At 32.4% G+C, this 21,622-nt stretch overlaps 1 protein-coding gene across 1 annotated transcript in view; it reads right to left on the bottom strand.

Annotated features, from left to right (window-relative positions):
* Positions 1–21,622, bottom strand: part of Spag16 (sperm associated antigen 16) — a 1,066,789-nt gene that overhangs the window by 103,071 nt on the left and 942,096 nt on the right. The window lies entirely within an intron of this gene.

Below are 21,622 nucleotides of genomic sequence, written 5' to 3'. Positions count from 1 at the left end.
GATTTATCATAACTGTTAAAAGATAGGATTCACATCATTAAACATGATCATTTTCATAACAAAGGAAATGATTCACACACTAAAACCCATGTAAAATATTTTATTTTTTCTCTGAATAATTCAGAAGTACTTTGAGGTTTATAAATTTACAATTTTTCATTTTCAAATGTACATAGTTTGTATTAATCTCTTTCATGGAATAACACTTTGTATTTCATTCTCTCTAGTTTAAAAAATAACCATGGTTTATTAAAGTAAGGATCTAAACTTTCTCTAAGGATATTGTGAAGTTTTAGTTATGCATTTCAGCTACACACCAGTGAAGATACAATTATTTCCTGGAGAACATCACATTTTGAATTTACCTAATTAAAGAAGAACATTTAGAAAGATGAACTAACTGAAGGTGGTCAAGAAAATGTTTGAGGATATGTAAGAGATTGGTTTTCTGGTCTGATCTCATATTCCTTCCATTCCAATTAAGGAGAACTTAGCTTAGAGCTTGTGTCTAAGGGAGGGAGAGTAAGCAAAATCCCTTGAGGATCTCTTGTTTGCATAAATTGCTTATTGAGTGTAAGATACAAAAAAAAAAAAAGCTTAGTAGATGTTAGTTATCACAGTTAGCAAAGTTGTTTCATTAGAGTGTGGAATACATTTGTAATTTTGTTAAAATCATTCCCCTTGTATGAGTGTAAGCAGAGCATTGGCTGTATGATGCAGCATGTTCTTATCAGAACTATGACATGGATTCATTAGTTGCAAAATATCCTGCCTACTTTTGCTCCTTAGATGCCCACTCTCTGACTTGTTGGAAATAATAATCAAAGCAGAGATTACAATCTCAAATATGGAGTGTAGGACAAGATCTAATTCTTTATATTAATGCCAGGTGCCAAAAGGAACACTCATACATTGCTGGTGGGGTTGCAAATTAGTGCAGCCACTCTGGAAAGCAATGTGGAGATTCCTTAGAAAACTTGGAATGGAACCACCATTTGACCCAGCTATCCCTCTCCTTGGCCTATACCCAAAGGACTTAAAATCAGCATACTACAGTGATGCAGCCACATCAATGTTCATAGCTGCTCAATTCACAATAGCCAGATTGTGGAACCAACCTAGATGCCCTTCAATTGATGAATGGATAAAGAAACTGTGGTATATACATATGATGGAATATTACTTCTTTTACTTCTTAGTCTTATTAAATGGTCAATGGACTTGACTTCACTAGACCCAGCAGATAGCACTGTAATCATGATTAGATCCAATGCCCACACAAGGATGAAGGAAAAACCACTATTCTCCACTAACCAAGAGTTCTCATTCTGTGAGCCAATAGAAGACAATTGTGCATTAGAACAGTCATTAATGTTGGTTACATGCTCGAGGGTCCAGTTGAGCTAGATCTGTAGTTTGGCATCAGACACACATCAAGGAATGGCATTAAGATCATGAGCATTACCAGCTCTTGATAAACTTGGGAGAAAGGAAGGGTATATACAGGAATAAATTAGACTATTGGGCCAAGTAAGGATGCCCCTTCCCTGAGGCTCCTATAACTAAACCTATGATTTGCTGCTGACATAACCTGAGTGTTACCCAGAGTCAAGGTCGACAGGTGGCAAGTGGGCTGTGGCAACTCATGAACTCAAGTGGACACATGTTAACTGCCCATACCAAAGCCCAGCTCACCCATACATTTAGTTGCCATTTCAATTAGAACACTTGAAGCTAATATTCATGAAAATTGGACTTTTTAATTTCCATGCCCACTGATTTTTCAACTTCATGAATTAAATCCATTTCCAAAAGGTAATTTTCTATTGATGTTGATATTTTCATTGAAATGCACTAATGTAAAGCATTCCATTGTAATTATTAGGCAGAAAAATCAATATTTTAAGATATTAAGACTCAAAAAAATTCTACCTCAAGTAGATGAGCAAATGAAAGTATTGCAATCTCTGAAAGCCCATACCCAATTAGGGTTTGATCAAGCCACACTGGCAAGAAAATCCCACTCTGAAAGGATTGATTCCTTTCAAGGAGATTTAATCTCTTTGGATTCATTTAACTGCAGAACATCACTCTTTAAAATGTGAATATATCAAATACAATAATAAATCTGTGAACTGTCGGCTTATATTTTATTTCATGATGCTATTCCTATAATGGGATACAGAAAGAAATCACTGATAAGTTCTTGGAAAAAAAGATAAAAGAAATGAAATTTGAAGAGTAGAGTTATTTCTGCTTTCAAGTACTTTCAATGCTTATATGGATGGAGTTCAGCAATCATTCAAAGTCAACATTTCAATGCATGTAATCGATAAGAAGTAGTTTGGAAGGTAACAGCTGATGGTGCGAGGTGCTGGCATAGCTAAATATCCAAGGAGGAAAGACAAATAAGGTTTGTATCTTTGATGGTGTGATCACCAGATTCAGTGAATCCTATACCAAAATAAATGTGTGATTGAAAACACCCTTTATGAAGGACTTATTTTCTTATTACAGAACTCATCTTTTAAGTCTTAATTCTTAGCTAATTTATTAACTCTAAAGTAATTAGAGTGCACAGTCTTTCAAGGTAGTTATAATTCAATATAAGGAATGTAGAAGATAGGATCCACTGTTAGCCTATTATAAGAAGCATTAATACTTTCGTGGGTGTATCAATCATTTTTAAGCATTCTAATGCAGTCATTCAAGGAACATTAAAACAGGTTATCATCATCATTTTAAAAACACTATTTAGTCCACTATACTCTTATTTAAAGCTTTATGTAGATTTTTGGGAAATATATTAAATAAGCATTTATAGAAACTTCGGAGATCCCTGGAGATTGTGTGTATGTTACTGCGTGTGTGTGCATGTGTGTGTATGTGTTGAGAATCTGCTCTCTCTGCAGATTCCAAGTGTACAATATTATATTGCAGCAAATTCCAAGTATACAACACAGGATTGTTGACTATAGTCATATCACTCTGTATTAGGTGTTCAGGACATATTTAAATTACATAACTGAAACTTTGTACCACTTACCCAACATTTCTTCCCTCTCCCCCTCAGTACCTGGCTACTGTCATTGTATTCTCCACTTCCATGAAATTGAATAAATGAGATCATGTAGTATTTATTTTTTTACATCTGCCTTACTTCATTTAGCATAATGTAAATGATGTGAGAAATCAACTCAAAATGGGTTTAAGTTCTAAGCATAAACACCTGAAACCACAGACTGATAGAAAATATAGAGTAAAAAGCTTCTCGATATTGTTCTGGACAATGATTTTTTCTGGACCCAAAATCAAAAGCACAGGTACCAAATCAAAAATTTACACGTAAAAATTGCATCAAAATAAAAAGCTTCTGTACAGCAGAAGAAACAACCAGCAGAGAAAATTTGTAGTCCCTGGAATGGGAAAATATTTTCAAGCCAGATATCTGACAAGGGGTTAATATACAAAATACATAAGAAACTTTTATAACTAAAAAGTAAAACTAAACCCAAAACACCACAAATATAATTCAATTACATAATAGGCAAAGGACCTAAGTAGACATTACTCAAAAGAAGACATACAAATGCCAACAGGAGATGTATGAGAAGGTGCTCACTATTACTAATCAGCAGAAGAATGCAGCTTAAAACCACAATGAGTTATCATCTCACACTTGGTAGAATTACTGCTATCAGAAAGACAAAAGATAACAACTGTTGGCAAGGATGTGGAAAAGAGAGAAACTTTGTACACTTTCAGTGGGATATTAAACTGGCCAGACATTATGGAAACTAGTATAGAGGTTCTAAAAAATTTAAAAATAGATCTATTATATGATCCAGCAATCCCAGAGATTCTAGTATATTCAAAGGACATGACATCAGTATCTAAAAGAGATATCTGAAATCCTATGTTCATTATAACATTATTCACAATAGCTGAGATGAGGAAATAAACTAAATGTCCATTGATAAAGAATAAAGAATATATGGAGAATTATACACACAACACTGAGGTACGCTATTCAGCATTATAAAAAGAGAATCTTTGATAAAGGACTTGTAATGAAGCTTGATTAGGAACTAACAGACATTTTAATCAATGAAGTCATCACTCATCTTCAACCTAAACAATGTTTGGTTAGATTTTTAAATCTTGACTTCTGTGCACAGAACTTCAAAGGGGAAAACTCGTCAACTGTGGCTTCCTTACGTGAATTAGTGTCATGCCCATCTCCAAATGGATATGTACTTTTTGAGTAGATAAAAGGGCCAGAGTGCTCCCGGGAGTCTCCACTCTGTGGTAGGTGTTATGGAGGTAGAGACGCATGAGACAGGGGCCCACCTCAAGATGTATATGTTTAGTACACATCCTCATAGCTGGAATAGATAACCAACAGCACAAACACCATACGACTGAGTGCAAAATATGGTGTATGAATTTTAGTGCTGAGGATGGTTGAAGGAAGTGGAAAAGGGTCATTTAAAGAATGAAATTATTAAGGTGGGTTTTGGACAATGGATGCAATATATTAAGACAAAGGGGAGAAAATAGAACAATATGAGATAGAATATTGAGCACTTGTTAGTGACTTAGAAGAGGATCTTTAGTGTTTTCTCCAAGGAGCAGTCCTTTGCAGAGGACATTCACTACCAGGTATCCCTTCCTGCCCTGAAAAAGAGGAATTCCCTAAGAGACTTTGCACTTCTACTTATGTATGTATGTTCCATTGCTAAATGCTGTCCAGAAGTCTCCTTACTGAAGAGCTCTCAAATCCATAGGATAAGTTTTTATTATTAGTGTTTTCAGGACAACATCTTAATGAATGTACTTTATTTAATCAATTACTGATATTATTGCCTCCTTCATGCATTGGTAATTTTTAAAGGTTTAAAATGTTAATTTCTTAAGTGTTACGTTTTTTAGTTTAAACTAGAAGTTCTGCTGTACAAATAGGAAGAGTTGAAATTATCACAGATGAGAAAGAAACTGGATAAAATCTTTATCCTTAGCTCCACAGTGTTCTATGTGTACTTAAGACAATTTGCTCATTAAAGGGAAACTAATAGAGCAGTAAAAATTCTGCCAATATCAGCAGAAAGTATTTGTTTGGAATGCAAGCTTTACTTACATTTTTGGCTAAACTGGTGAGCTTTTTCAAATTTTGTGCTAATTTTACTCTTTAAAAAAGTGGCTGGCTAAAAGTATTATCTACAGATTTTTTCCCCCTGCTTCATAACTTAATGTACCTTCTTCAATTTCCACATCTAACACATGGGGGTAATAATAGCTTCAAATATAAGGTTATTTTTTTTTCTGGTGCCCATTAAAGACTTTTAACATGTAATTATTTAGGAATATCTGAAGCATTTCAAGGAGTGCAAATATGTAAAGCATTATGTAGTGTTAATCTGTGGCAGGCAGTTATTTAAACCCTCTAAGCATTTTTTATTTCTTTTGTTTTGTTGCTGTGATCTCTATTAGTGCTAAACCATAAATTAAAAGGAAGAAACCAATGTTGTTACACTTTTAAGAAATAGTTCACACATATAATTATGATAATTCAACAAAATAACTGATGCAGGCCTGACAAATTACCCAGTCAATAAAATACAGTGTACAATCGATTTGCTGACAAAAGACTGGTAAGACTGACGTCTGGAAATTATTAACAACTACCACATTTGTGTACTTTACTCCCTCAGCTGCATTGTTCTGCTCATACACTAAAGTTTTGGAGTATTGGCTGCTGCCATCTATATGTCTCACTGAGTCAGGATCACCTTTAGGTGGTGGCTCCTATAAATTTTTTATCTGAACCTGTGGAGATTCTTTTTGTTTTTTTCTCGACTAATCTGACAATTCAAGGTAAAGGCTTGTTCTACCTCTTTAGATAATCCATTATGCTGCCACACATAATATGTCAAGTTAAAGTGGCCCCCATGATGTCCCATAGCTCTAGCATGGAGATTGTGAGACTTGGATCCTGGTTCTAGCCCCCATTAATAGCTATTCTCTAGATCCTAAGGTAGTCATTTAAATTGGTCTCCAATTTGCCCTTTGTATATTACGTATTGATGCAGATTTCTGAAAACACAAAAGTGTATTGTATTTTCAGATTTCAGTAAATTTCAGATTTCTGTATTGCTTTTCAACTCTAAAATTTACATTCTAAGACTGAAAATATTTAAACATTAAGCAATGGTATATCTTTATCCCTAGTCAAAGTCAAAAAGGACACATCTTGGGAAAAATCATGTCCTGTTAGAATATGTAACCTGAAATATGACATTGCATAATTTCAAGACAAACTTCCCCTGAATTTAGAAATAACCTATCAATTGACAAAACACAAATGCTTTGTAGAATAACTCAATATATACCTCATGGAATAAGGAATAAAAGGTTACAGAATCAGAAACAAAACCCATTGGTCTTTGTTGGTGATCCTCAAATATTTTTCTCACTGCACTTATTGGAACCACATTAAAGGGGCATTTTTCTTCTTCCTTACTTTTTTGGTTATAATCTTTTTTTTTAATGAATTTTACTAGAATTGAATCAATTTGAAGCATTTCAAGTTCTATTTTTGATTTTTAATCATGCATTTTCACATTTTAATAACATTATCAATGTATAATTGATCTAGAATGACATGTACATATACAAAATGTAGAATCTGATAAATTTAAACACATGTATACACTTCCAAAGCCATTATCACAATGGAGAGATTGAACATATCCAATGACTATGAAAGTTCTCGGTGCTCCTTGGTGACTGCTTCAGTGTCATTGCAAAGCTTTTGATACATTCGTATTTTCATTTTAATATAGTTTTTCCCCTTTGATTCACCTTTGAGCCATGGTTTATCTGATTTCTAGGTATTTGGGGATTAAGTGAATTCTAATTTGATTCCATTTTAGTTAGAGAAATACTTGTGTGACTTGAAACTTCTTAGATTTGTTAAAGTTCATTTTATGGTTCAGAATATCATATATCTTTAAAATTTTTTATAAAGTTTTTTGCAGTGCTGGGAATTGAACCCAGGGCCTTGTGCATTCTGCCAACTGACGTATATCCCCAATCCTCAGAATAACATATATCTTGGCAAATGTTTTGTATGCACTTGAAAAGACAATGTACTGAGGTCTTGGGTGGAATGTTCTATAAATATCATTTAGATCTAATTGGCTGACAGTGTTCCTATTTTCTATGTTGTCACTGAGTTTTAGTCTATCAACTCTGGTTCTCTAAATTATTTAGAAAGGCACATTTACATTTTAAAATGTAATTGTAGATTTATATCTACCATCTGCTTCATGTATTTTGGGGCTCTATTAGTAAAATAATTAATATCATATCTTCTTAATAAACTGTTTATTATTCAAATTTTTATCTGTTAATATCATTATTATAAACTAAAAGTAACCTGATGCTGTTCTTCATTCTTAAGCAAAGGAATCTAATATTATTATAGAAATTCAGTTTTCTTTTGAATGTATGCAAGGTATTATATCACTTTTCATCTATGAATTTATTTTAACTATTTTTAACTTTAAAGTATGTTTCTTATGAACATAATATTTACATAATATTTACTTAGGTTGTATGGTGAATTATATTGGTCTCATTTTTTAATAATTTGATCTAATGATAATTAATTTTTAATTTTGCAATTTTATCATTTATATTTAGTGTGATGATTAGTTTTAAACCTATAATTTTTATAATTTGTTTTCCATTTGTGCCATCTTTATTCTCCCTTGGATATTTTTCTCCCTTTAAATGGACTGAAAACTTCTAAGTTTCTATTTTATTCCTTGGCATATTAGCTGAAACTCTTTTGGTTTTGTGAATGCTTTAGGATGTATGGTATACATCTTTAATTTAACACAGTATATCTTCAAGTTATACTGTCATTTCATATATAAAAATATTACAAGAATAACTATTTTTCCTCTCCTGATCTCTGAAATTATTGTCATACATTTTACACATATACATTTTATATATCTAACAATACATCTTTTTACATTTTTTATTATCTCCTAAAGGATTAAAATAGTAAGGAAAAATGTTGATTTCATCTGTAATTACCATTTCTGGTGTTATTGACTTCTTTTACTGTACAAAAACTTAACCGGTGCTACAGTATTCACCTAGAATTCCAGCTACTGGGAGGCTATGGCAGAATTGCTTGAGACCAGCCTGGAAAAAAGTGAAACTTGGTCTCTTTAAAAAGAAAAATTGAAAAGCTTAATACTTATTTTTGTAGTGTAGACCTCAAGAGTCTGCTGGACACATATTCTTTCAATTACTTATGTCTGAAAAACTCATTATTTTGCCTTCATTTTTGAAATATTGTTTTTGCTGGGCATAGAATTCTAGGATTACAAGTTTTTGTTTGTTTAATATTTAAAGATGTTCTAAATGCCTGCTCAAAATGTTGCTGACAAGAAATTTGTTATAATTCTTCGTTCTGTTCCTCTGTACATAAGTTACCTTTTATTGTTGTTCTGGCTGCTTTTAAGATTTTTTCTCCTTACTAGTGTTTTTGAAAACATAATTATGATGGATAATTAATGTAGTTTTCTTCACTTTTTTGTGTTTTGGGTTCGTTGAGCATCTTAGATTTGGATGCTTATCACTTTCATCTGATGTTGAAAATTTTTGGACATTATTTCTTTAGTTTTATTCCTCTTTCCTGCATTTTAATGTATTTAAATATATTAAAAGTTGTCCAAGATTTCACTGTGATCATGAGATTTTCTTTTCTGTGTGTCAGAATCTGAGTATCATTATATTTGTATTCAGTAGTTTCTATTTCGTGTCTATCATTTTTGATATTTCCCACCGCTTGCCTCAAGTTCAAAATTTTACTTTTTAGATACAATTTGCCATTGATCTCCTTCAGTTATTTTTCACCTCAGACATAGTCATTTTTATATTTAGAATTTTCATTTGGGTCTCACTTATAGCCTCCATGCCTTACTTAATATTTTGAATGTAGAGAAATTTATTTGTAATAAATTTTTGGGAATCTTTATCTGTTAATTCTAATGTCTATATCCCTTCTGTGTTGCTTTCAAGAGAATTTTTCTTCCTAATTATAGGATGTGTTTTTGTCCTTCTTTGGGTACCTGTTTATCTTTGATCACAATGGAAGACATTGGGTTTATTACCTTCTTAAATGCTAGATATTTAAAAACATTCCTGTGAATATTCTTGAGCTTTGTTTCAGGATGTAATTAAGTTGCTTGGAAATAGTTTGATCCTTTTGATCTAGATTTTAATATCTGTTAATAAGATTCAGAGCAGCATTTAATCTAGTTCTAATTATCCCACTATTGAGACAAAATCATTCTAAATCCTCTCCAAATACTCTATTCAATGCTCCATGAATTTTGATATTTTTTTCCTTTCTGGTTGAAGCTATTCAGAACCTTGCATGAGTGTTGGGAACTTGCCTTTACTCCTCTCAAATGGTCCTGTCTTTCTGGAGAGTCATCCTTTCCAGAACTTGGGTCTGTGAATTCTAGAAGCCTTGCCAGGCCTGACTCTCACTTTTATCATTTAGAGCTCATCAAGCTCCACTGGACTCTTCTCCCTTGAGTCGTAGCCCAGAAACTTTCTCAGTGCAGTGAACAGATACAAATGTAAGGCTGAATTTATTACTTTATCACCTCTGATAATTGTACCACATTTCCTAATGCGCAGTGCCTTGAAAAATGCACGTTTTATGTATTTTGTCTGTTTTCGTTATGTTTTCTCTTATTTTTTTTTTTTTCTGGCAGCAGGGTAGAAGTTAAGTACCACATTCAGAATGAAAAACCTGCAATGCTATATAAAACACAGTACAGGAACAGCAGTGTTTGAATGATTTGCTTACAGTGATATTGATAATCACAGTTTCATATTTAGGTATTCAATAAATCTTGTTTTCTGAAGTTCAAAATGTAACCATAAAAACAATCACTTTAAGTTGAACATAGAGAAATTATTCTATTTGGAAAGCGATATTTATGTGTATGTATGTAGCAACACCCCAAACCAATATGAGCTTTAAAAGGAATAAAAATTGAAAAGCTAAAAATTGAAAGCTAAAAATTTCGATGTTTGTCTCTCATGTCCCCTCATTTCATTTAACACAACATAATCCCCCCCCGCACAAATAATGCCTTTTCAAAGGATCGAAGTCTGTAATGCATTTTGATAATCCCCTTATATTTGAACAACATATAGAAGGACTGTATTGTACTATAGCAGCTCAAATATACTCTTGCATGATATAGTCCCCCTACTTAAGCAAAATAAGATTGGTACTATTCCATATCCTGTTCCATATTAAAAAGACAAATTGGCCAACATGAATTATGATTTTAAAAGCTATACAGACATAAATGAAATAATATAAAATTTCCAAAGTAAAATAAGAAATATAAACTATTTCTATGAAATAACAAATATATATAGCACTATGAATTAATGTTACAGAACATTTTTGCAATGCTGGGAACCAGACCCAGAGAACACATTCTAGTCCTCTACCATTGAGCCACACTGCAGCCCTAATTTCCTTATTTTGTATGAAATTATCTCATTGATTTCCTTTAAAATGAGACAGATACTATGAGAATCACACATAGAGAGAAAACTATTCAAAGTTCAAACTTTAGACTTGTTAAGCTCAATGAAATTCATATAAAACTAAATTAATTCTGCTGTTTTCTTTTTCCTTCTTCTTTTTTTGGTCCCCTAGGATTTATCGTAATAAGGTTTCAATATATTGTTTGAAGTCATTTGCTTTCAACTCATTAGAATATTAAAAGTAACAACTTTCCAACAAACTTCAAAACTGATGAACTTTACTCAAACTAATTATTAAAGTGTATATAGATGTTAAATTCAAAATAATTGATATAACAATATGCCTGTCTACATTCAGAAAAAATTAAAATAATATTTCTCTCTAAATAAAAACAAAGCTCGTAGAAATCTTTATCTACTCCCATCATTAGCTTTGGAAAATCTACCTTCCTGTGTTCCACAGAACCAAATATTGAAATAATAATGTACATTGGCTATGAATGCTATCTACTCATTGAGTAAACAAAACAGAGAATTATACTTCACCCTTCGATTTAAATTGCTATTATATTAATAACCCAAATGTTACATTTTTCAGTAATTGTGTGCATATTCATTCAGCAAGTGTTTGCTGGTTTCTATTGTCTATAAGGCATTGTTTTCTGCATAGTGGGTAAGGTAGAGAAAGGTTCCTGTAGTTATGGAACTCATGCTTTGTTGGAGAAGATAGTGAATGCAATCTTTATTGTAATAAGTTCTATGAAAGAAATAGAAGAAGTGCTTTAGATTAGGGGGTCAGAAAACATGAGCTGGCAAAGGGATATTTAATCCAAGACCTGTATAATTATGGAGTCAACTATGAAACCAATGAAAAGGTAAGAATCCTGTGAACATGGGGAAACAAGTGGAAAGCCCTGAAATGGCAGAGAGCTAAGATACTGTAGAAACAGAAAGGCAGTCAAAACTTTTGAATCATAATAGAAGACACATTGACTGGAGATGAGTTGTATATGTAGTCAGGAGCCATGTCAAAAAGATTCATATGTGTTTTCATATTTGTAAATGCCTACAAAGGACTTCAAAGATCTTCAATTTTGCTTTTTAAATATGTTTACATTATGATCCAAAAGAAAATTCTAAACCGTAAAATACTTGAACAAAGATTATGCAAATGTATTAACTGGGCAGTTGTTAAGATGCAACTAATGGTCAATAATGTTACTTTTTTGTGTCTAATCTGGCAATTTAATATTTACATAGATGAAATCACTCCATTGGAAAGTTACTCAATTTAACACATTTTTGCATGCATAATACTTTGCCTGGTGTTCTAAGAAACACAGAGATGACCATGATAGAGTTCCCATTTTAAAGAAATTCAAAGTCCAGTGGGGGGGAGTCAAATATAACAACAAGCACATTAAAAATAGTGGACCTGAAAATTAAAAGACATTTTGTTCTCTCTTTTCCAAGTTTAATCTCTACATTGCAGGATCTTGATGAGGAAATAACATTTGCCCTTAAGCAAACATTTAAAAATAAGCCTAATTTTGAAGTAACTAGAGGATAAGAGATCCCTCCCACCACTCAGAGGTCATTATCTGGATTTCTGCTTTCAGTGTAAGTGCTTGAGGTAGATTCCTCTCTCAGACTTCTTGATTTTGCAATTATTTTCTCCCAAATTAAGATCTTCTTTTGAAATGCTTGGGGAAAAAAATCTTGTTATAGCTACATGATATATGTTTTAACACCTCCTTCTCCCCAATAAAAAGATTGGAGTTATAAAATACATGAAATATAATTCTAAGACATTATAATTTGTAGTTTGGTGTGGAGTGGATTAAAATGGTTTTGAAAAATTGAATGTACACTAAATTACTGCATTAAGTAAAATATGTATGCTTTAGATAATATAGACATTTAACTAATTAAATAATAAATGTGATTTATTAAAACAATGCACACACACACACACACACAGTGCACACATATAATTCAGTATAATCATGCAAAAAAACAGGCATTATTTCCAAAGATTCAAAGGAAATGACCCAAAACAGAAAACAGTTATTGTTTTTGAAGGGGGGATTAGGCTGGGTAACTTATTTTCTACTCTAAAAATTCTATGATTGTCATCATAATGTTTCATAATAAAAAATTTAAATGTCATTTCTCTTCAATAAGACAACATTAGGCAGTTACTTTGATTATGATATGCTCATTTAGGTTTCACATGTTTAAACTGAATCAAATACATTTTACTATCTATACATTGCCTGGATGCTCTAAGAACATAAATATTCAACATTATGATTCAAATTTATAGTGAACTTTAGAAACTTCCCAAATCATTCTCATAAAATATCTTCTTGAAAAGGCAAGTGACTGGTGGTTGTATTTACATAACTCTATTTCTTTCTATAAATGAAAAGCCTCAAAAATGGTTATTACTTATAATTTTTAGTAATTGACACTATTATTTTAATGACTAGATACTCTTTTAGACTTGGAGGTAAAGAGAGTAGTTGATCTGTTGGATTGGTGTCACTCAAAAAAAATTGTAACATTTACATGTAGCACTCTTTTACTTAAAAAAAATTACTGCTGACTTGCATAGCAAAAAAAAAAGTTGTATATTGTTCTGACATGCATAGATGTGTCAGTGCAGAAACCCAGAAGGTAATGGTATACTTAACATATAAACACACAATGAAGAATAACACTGATTCAAACAAAGAGATGCACACACACACTTCATTCTGGAGTATATTATATTCATTAAACCATGGTTTCTCCACTTTACTTTTATTATAAACATAAAAGCAGTTACACTGGTTCTTCTTTCCAGGCTCTGAGAGATAAAATATTGTTTTGAAATTTTATGGTTTATTCCTCTATCATTTTCTACCTGGAATGCTCTTCCCCCACCCCACTTCTCATCTTCCATCCAGTTCCTAAAACTCTATCCATGTTTTTTTTTTTTTCTCCTTACAAAGCATATTGAAAGTTATACTAGGCTGTTCTCTGTTTTATTCTGACAAATGGATTAAAGCCATCATATTTTGCATATCATCTAATACTTTTGTGTACCCCCAACAGGGCCACCACCCACGCTAAGAGTGAGGGAAAGTAAGACATAGTGTCTACACACCCAGCAGATGCATAACCAATTGGGTAGCATGATGTTGGGTAAAACTCAGGTCTGATCTATTTAGACAGTAAATATTTATTCAGTGACTATGATGTACCAGGTTCTGATCTATGTACACATAATTTCTTCCTTGATGAAGATTACAGTCTACTTTTAGGTCTAGTCCTGACTTATCCACTGAATGACTTCGAACCAACATCATTTTGTCTCTGTCTCATTTTGTCCATTTTAGAAATCAGCATACCAATACCTTCAAAAGTTATTGTTGAGGATTAAATAAAACAATGGATTAAATGCAACTGGTCGATTTTAAAGTGCTAAAGAAATTGTAGTTAATTTATTGTGGGTTTTTTGGGGTATTTTTCTTTTAATTTTTTAAGTGCTTTAATTTACATCTCTAAAAAGAAAAAAATAATTCTGGCATGCAGAAACTGTGCCTTGTATTTCCTTGTAACCACCACATTGCTTTAAGAAGTAAAGTAGTTTGCCCTCCAGCTGTTGTTGACTGTAATATGCTTTATCAAAAAAAGAAAAAAGAAATATTTCACCCTTGCTTTCCTCACAAGGATATGCAAATGCTGACCATCAGAATTAGTAGAAAAGTCCAAAATGATTTCAAATTTTTAAACAGATTATACCATATAAAATGACCAGAAAGAAAGAGTTAAGTGGCAAATGATAGTTGGATAGATTATGCTTGTGTGTGTGTGTGTGTTAGTAGGGATCACACTCAGGATCGAACTTGCTAGGAAAGTGCTCTATCACTGAGCTATTCCCCAGTCTCCCCAGTGGGTATAATAACTCTCTGATGATAATGTTTATAGTTAAACAAGGTTACTCATCTGCTCGCAGGCAAATCTGTACAGGTATTTCAAACCTCAAGAATTTTACATTATGGCCTGCGAGCAGCCAAGGAATCAATTATGAAGCCTCCTTGACTTTTGGTTTGTTCCAAGATTCAGTAAAAGCTATAAAAAGATTAGGTCATATGACTATTTTTCTATGTAGGAGAAAGAAAGGATAATTTATCAGTTAATCTAACTGGATTACAATACATTCTTTCCCATTATTTGCTTAAAAGAAACTCAAGTAAAATTAGTTGAAACTAATTTGCATTTTGTAGAAAGGCAAAGCAATCTATCTGACTCTTCTATTGACTGTTCAAAATGATTAAATAGATCTTCTTTAAAAATAAAGACCATTGGCAATAGACCAGCGGCTCTATAAACTTCCATGCAAATCATTTAATTTTCCTAAGAGTCACATTCTTTTCATGGTACCATACTCTAAATTCAGCTGGGCTTAATATATGTTACATACAGAACAAGAAAAATGGTTACACTTTTGTTCTAATCTTGCTTCTTCTTCTATATGCTCCTTTTTTTATTCCCGTAAATTTTCTGCCCTAGTTACTTGTAAAGACAGTCATAGTCTAGGACTTTAACATTTATCATTATGCTTGAAAGTATTGTTAAATGTTTTTCTTGTTCATTCATTTATTCATTAAATATTTGCCAATAAATAATGTGTGCTGGGTATTCTGTTAGACACTGGACATAGAGTAGCAGACAGGATGGACTGGGTCCCAAGGAACTTGCTTTCTAGACCAGGAAAAAGTAAGCATGCAAAAAGTAATATGATTTTAGATAATGTTAATGCTAAGGGAAAAGAAGAATAATGAACCAGACAGTGACTGGATGGGAGAGAATTCTTTACCTAAAATGATCATGAAAGATCCATTTGAGGGAGACTATTGAAGTTATAATACAAATGAGGAGAAAGAAAAACAAAAACCATTAGAACTCATAAAAATCAGCTCAAAACGTGTTATAGACCTAAATGTAAAATGCAATACTATCAAGTTTCTTAAATATAACATAGGTGAGACTCAAAATGACCTTGGGTTTGGTGATAACTTTTATACATACAATACCAAAGGCATGATTCATGAAAGAAAAAATTGATAGACGACTTCATTAAAATGAAAAAATGTCTGAAAATGACATGTTAAGAAAATAAAAAGACAAACCACAGCATGGAAAATATATTTACAAAAAAATGTACGAGATAAAGGACTTGTGTCCAGAATATTCAAAGAACTATGAAAATGTAACAATAAGAAAATATTTAAAAACTGGACAGAAGACCTGCTGCACATACATGCCATCAAAAGAAGATATGCAGAGGGCAAGTAAACATGACAAAGAGGTTCATTATCACATGCCATCAGGAAACTGCAAATTAAAACAACAGGGATATACTACCATCCCCCCATTAAAATGGCCAAAATCCATACAGAAAAATAGCAAATACTGGTAAGGATGTGGCGCTAACGAGAATTCTCATTTACTGTTGGTGGAAATGGTACAGCCATTTTGGCAGACAGCCTCAGTTTCTTATAAAACTAAACACCTTCTCTTGCTATGTGATTCATCAGTAGTGCTTCTTCTTCTTCAAAGTAATTAAAAGCTTTTTTCTCCCCCAAACTTGCACATGAATGTTTATGGCAAGCTTTTTCATAATTGGAAGCAATAGATGAATGAATAAACATACTGTGCAATAGTTATATAATGGAATACTATTCAGTGCTAAAAATGAACATGCTATCAAGACATTGAAAAGACATGAAAAACCTTATGTGCATAGTGCTTAGGGAAAGACACCTGTCTGCGAAAGAGCTCCATACTACATGATTCCAACTCTAAGATATTTGGAAAGGGCAAAATTAGAGATACTGTACAAGTATTAGTGGTTGCCAGGGGTTCATGAGGAGGGGTGAGATGAAAAGATGGAGCATGGGAGAACTTAGGGCAATGAAACTATCCTGTAAAATACTATAATGATGGATACATGATGTTATGTATTTGTCAAAACACAATGAACTGTATAGCACAAGAACGGACCCTAATGCAAAGTATGGACTTTTTAATAGTTTTTAATAATGTATTTATAGTCACTCATCAATTGTAACACATGTATCATTATACCACAAGATGTTAATAATAGGGGATCATTGTCTAGTGAGTATGGAGAAGTAGAGGGAGAGGGTATATAGGGAAACTCTATACTTTCTGTGCAATTTCTCAGTAAATCGAACAATACTTTAAAATACAGTCAATTAATTTTTTTTTAAAAAGTCATTAGAAGATCCATGGATCCATGGATCCTTGCTGGAATGCAGGAGAGAGAGGGTGAAAGGAGATGAGGTCCTCGAGTGAGATGCAGTCATGACAGCTCTCAGAGGTCATGGAGAGGCTTTTACTCTATTCCAGGTTCTGGGTTGTTACGCTGTATATTTGATCTGACTTTCTATGAGACCAATTGGGCTATTGGGAGAAACATGAATTTGCAGAATATGAGGGGGATTTGGGGCACGGAGAAGATTTTAACAGGAAAAACAGGAAGTTGTTTCAATAGTCTGGGCAGTTATGAACATTTCTGTAGTTTAAATGTTCTGAAACTCAGTTTCTTGTTTCCAATTATGATAGATGCCATTCTGTGCTTAATTTCAAGTATGGACTCCCTAATTCTGATAAATTGTTCGTAGATCTGTTTCTATTACTAGTTTAATTATATCCAGGATGTCAGTGAACTAAATAGTCCCCAAATGCATGCAAGCATAAATCAAATCTATTAAAATACAATTCTTTATAAAATGACCAATTTTGAAAGATATAGGCATAAAGGTCTGTGTTACTGTCTCTGTTTTAATTAAACACTACTTATTTTCACATGCCTTCCTATTTGCAGTTTAGAAGTTAAAATTCTTTTGGAGAAGTCATCCTGAGGGAATATGTAGCTCAAAATTCCCAAATTAACTCTCTTTCCAGGCAAGTGCAAAGGGGACCTCCATATGTTGATGTTAAGCCTGAAAGAACTTGGATTACCCTTTGTTTGTAGTTGTGCAGCTGTAATGCAATTCTGATCTATTCCATAGCTGCTAATGACTCAACACCTGAGACCTTGAAGTATAACAGCCAAGGTTATTTTGCAATGTGATGCAATAAATTATAGCAGGATCTTCCAAATATGAAAAAATACCCTGGAATTGCAAAGCTGATATAAAAACATGTTTCTATCAAATACTCAGAATATAAATGATTTCCCTGCTGTAGACCTATGCATACACATACATACAACCATAATCAGAATTTATTGCAAAACTTGTGAACAATTTGAAGCAGGTAAAGATAAAAATAATCAGTAATTAAGAATTCACTTGAGAGGATAGACTTAGAGATTATGCTGAGTCAAGAAGCTGAAATGCAAATGTGAAATTTATTCATGTGTGGGGCCATTGCACCTGTGCCCTCAGTGAACCATTCAATCAAGAACAAACTTTCAGTTGTAAGATGAATAAGTTCTGAAGGTCTAATGTACATCATGGTGACTATAGTTAATAATATATTGTATATGTAAAAATTGATGAAGGAGTGGATCTTATTTGTTTTCACTAAAGGAAAAAAATGGTAACTAGGTGAGATAATGAATATGTTAATTAACTTGATTAGGGTAATAATTTCACAATGCATGCATTCATCAAAATATCACATTGCAAACCTAAAATATGTATAGTTTGATTTTTATTTCTCAATTAAGCCTCAATAAATCTGGAAAAAAATAGAATAAATTGAAACATAATATTTAAATAAAACATTTATTTAAAATAATATTTATTTGAAAAAAGAAGCACAATTTACATTAAAATTGTTGATTCAGTAGGTCAAGTAGGTCAAGAATGATTAAAGAAAGATTTTATAGTGGAGCACTACATCACTAATAATTTTATGCTATTTATTGTACTTACATATATTTGCCACAATTTAAATGTTTACTAGAATCAAGTACTTTTGGAGCCAGATAAAACCTTGGGATCACATAGTTAAGCTTAATCCCTTTTTATAAAAATGCAGAATGAGAGTGGAAGAAAAGATAGTCTTTGACATGATATACTATTAAGATTTTAGTTAGTTTAACATGAATCTTTTCAATTATCTCCCTAAGAAAATATTTAATGACCAGTTTATGTTTAACAAAGGAATCATTGAAAGTTTATTTATTCCACATAACTCATTGTAGTTGCTGATTCTGAGTGATTAAAACAGAAATATACCCATATAAAGACAATGAGAAAAGAAAGAATACTTCCTTCAGAATTCTTGAAATGTTTTTTTAAAATAAAAAGTGCATATCAAGCTAAACTGAAGTAAAGTATATGAAAGGTAATTCAAAAGACTTTCCAAACATGGAATAGTTTTTAACAAAACATGTCTTTCAAAAAATAGATTCTAAAAGTTTTGATTTATCTATCTTCATTTCTTGTTTCCTTGGACTATTTATATTTTTTTCATGGTAAGGATAGTTTGAGAAGAGTCTTCCTAACAATATACAGAGGACATTGAAATAGGAAGGGCAAATTTCAAAAATAGAAAGTGGTTAGAAATAAGAAACATTACAGAAAAAGAATAATGATAATTCTTGAAGCTATTTAGTGAATATTAGATATGTAATTATAGTATAAGTTACAATATTTGAGTTTATAATATTTAGATACTAAACTATAGTGCCTAAAGAAAAACTATATGAAATTTCATTTACTCATGACAAAAATAAAGCAATCTCACTTATAGAGATTCCTCTCATAATTCAGCATATGTCTTGGATTAGGCTAATGGTCTATGTTACCAAAATTCTTTGTTTGGTATTTGCTTCAAAATTGCATAGAAATATCTCATGAAATGAGTTCAAGTTCTGTAGCATAAAAATTATAAATAAGATGACTCAGAAAATAATCAGTTAAGCAAATATACTTATATACAATATACAATTGCAAATATATATACATATATATTTATATATTTTGATTTCCATTTTCAAGATGATAAAAACAAAAATATTATTTAATAAGCACATCAATGAAAGCTTCACTTTAAAATATCATACTCTTACTTTTATCTGAATAGCAAAAATTATAAATGTGTAAAAGACAAATGCAAATGGTAAAATATCATTCCAAAATATTAACTAGTATTTCTAGTTTCCCAGCCCAAAATTCTACCCATCTTACAACCTTACTCCCTTTATGCTAGATTTTGACTATTCCATGCTTTTCAAAACCAAAACTTTTGGTTTCACAAGTCTAAACACTGAGTATAGACAGTTTTGCTTTATAAACAAAGTTTCCCTAGGCATCAGGCAAGAAAAGAGTCCCTTCTCCAGGGAGAGAAGTGTACAGAGATTAGTAATTGCTGAGACGCTGAGAAAGGGGGCTTCCAAAACCTAGAAGTAAGCACGTGTGGAGGGGAGAGAGGGAGAGAGAGAGATGTTATGGTATTGGGAGGGTGTCACCAAGATCCCAGTTTTCTACACTCTGTGGTGCCAAGACAAAGGCAAAAGTGACTCTGTCTCCTGAGCACAACTCCAGAAAATGGGGAAAATTCTAATGATTTTGGAACTCTAGAACAAGGACCCAAGCTCTAGAGAGGATCCTGGGATTCAACCAGGGGAAAACAAGAATCCAAAGGGGCTGAGGATGAGAAGAAAGCCATGACAGATGGCAAATACTCAATGAAATAATTGACATTTTAGTGGATGCCAGTTAGGGAAGCCAAGGAATAAATTATTTTCTCTCTCCTTCAGCAGCTCTAAGCCCACTAGATTGATGAAATAATCTCTGGGAAGAGGATGGAGAAGATATTGAATTAATTAAGATGAACTTTTCCTACCTGGTAGCAGAGGTTTATAATAAAAAATAAGTTATTTTCAAAAATTTTTAAAAACTACGTTTTCTGCATACCTGAGACTATGGGCTTAGATTTTATCTGCTTTATAAAAATCAAAGAAAAATCTTTATTATAAGTAGTTTTCTATTTATTTTATTTAGTTACACTGTCATAGCAGAGTAGTTTAGACTTCTACTAAATGAATTTGTTTTCTTTCTTTGCATTAAAGCATTGAAAATTACATAATTTTGGTAAAATGGCACCTTTCTTTAACAAAGGTTTTAGAACTCCTTATGGTTCCTGAAATTTCTTAATGAATAGGTTTGGTCAATAGGAGGACTGCTCCAGGTCTGTATGACTCCCCATGTAGGCAACTCATCTGGAAAATTCAGAAGTTCACTTAGAAAACAGATACAAGCATACAGTCTGGGAATTCTGCTTTGGGTACTGTAAATGTCTCCTATCAAAACATATAAATTGAGAAAACACATATATACATGTGTATTCAAAGGCACTGGAAATAACAACAAAACAATAATCAACCAAACACACAACCCCCAAAACAAATAGGCAGACAAAAAATAAAGACAAATGAACACTTCAAAGAGGGAAATGTCTCAGGGTATGTTGTGCATTATTTAACTTTTAGCCAGAGGGAAGCCTCATTCTATATGATGGGGATGGGAAAACATTAAAGCACAAATGTATAGTCTTATTAAGAAAGTATTAAGGGGTAGAATTTGGGGTAAATATTCCTAAAGAAAAGAAGTGTATATGTGTGTGTGTGTGTGTGTGTGTAGACACAGGAGAGAGCCAGAAAATGTATAAAACATACAGTTTATATATAGAACAGTTACACATATGTATATAAACTCTTCCAAAATATCTGCTCGATACCTGAATCAAGCATCCACAAGACAGACTTCAACAACTCAGCTATAGTTAAAACAACTAAACTGAAATTTGAGTTTGTTGGTCACTTTGGAGAAGTTACACTTTTCAGTGTGAGTCTATTGAAATCAAATGACTACTTAAAAAATCAATCAACACTCTTAAGGGAATAAAAAATACAGATATTCAAGTATCTATGTCTTTTATTAGGGAAATCCAACAGATACACTCCAAAAAAGTTCTCATACAAAGAAAAAGGAAA

This window comes from Sciurus carolinensis, chromosome 3 (genome assembly GCF_902686445.1).
Source record: "Sciurus carolinensis chromosome 3, mSciCar1.2, whole genome shotgun sequence".
NCBI lineage: Eukaryota > Metazoa > Chordata > Mammalia > Rodentia > Sciuridae > Sciurus > Sciurus carolinensis.
The sequence above is the reverse complement of the archived record's forward strand: the minus strand, read 5'-3'. Positions and strand labels throughout refer to the sequence as shown.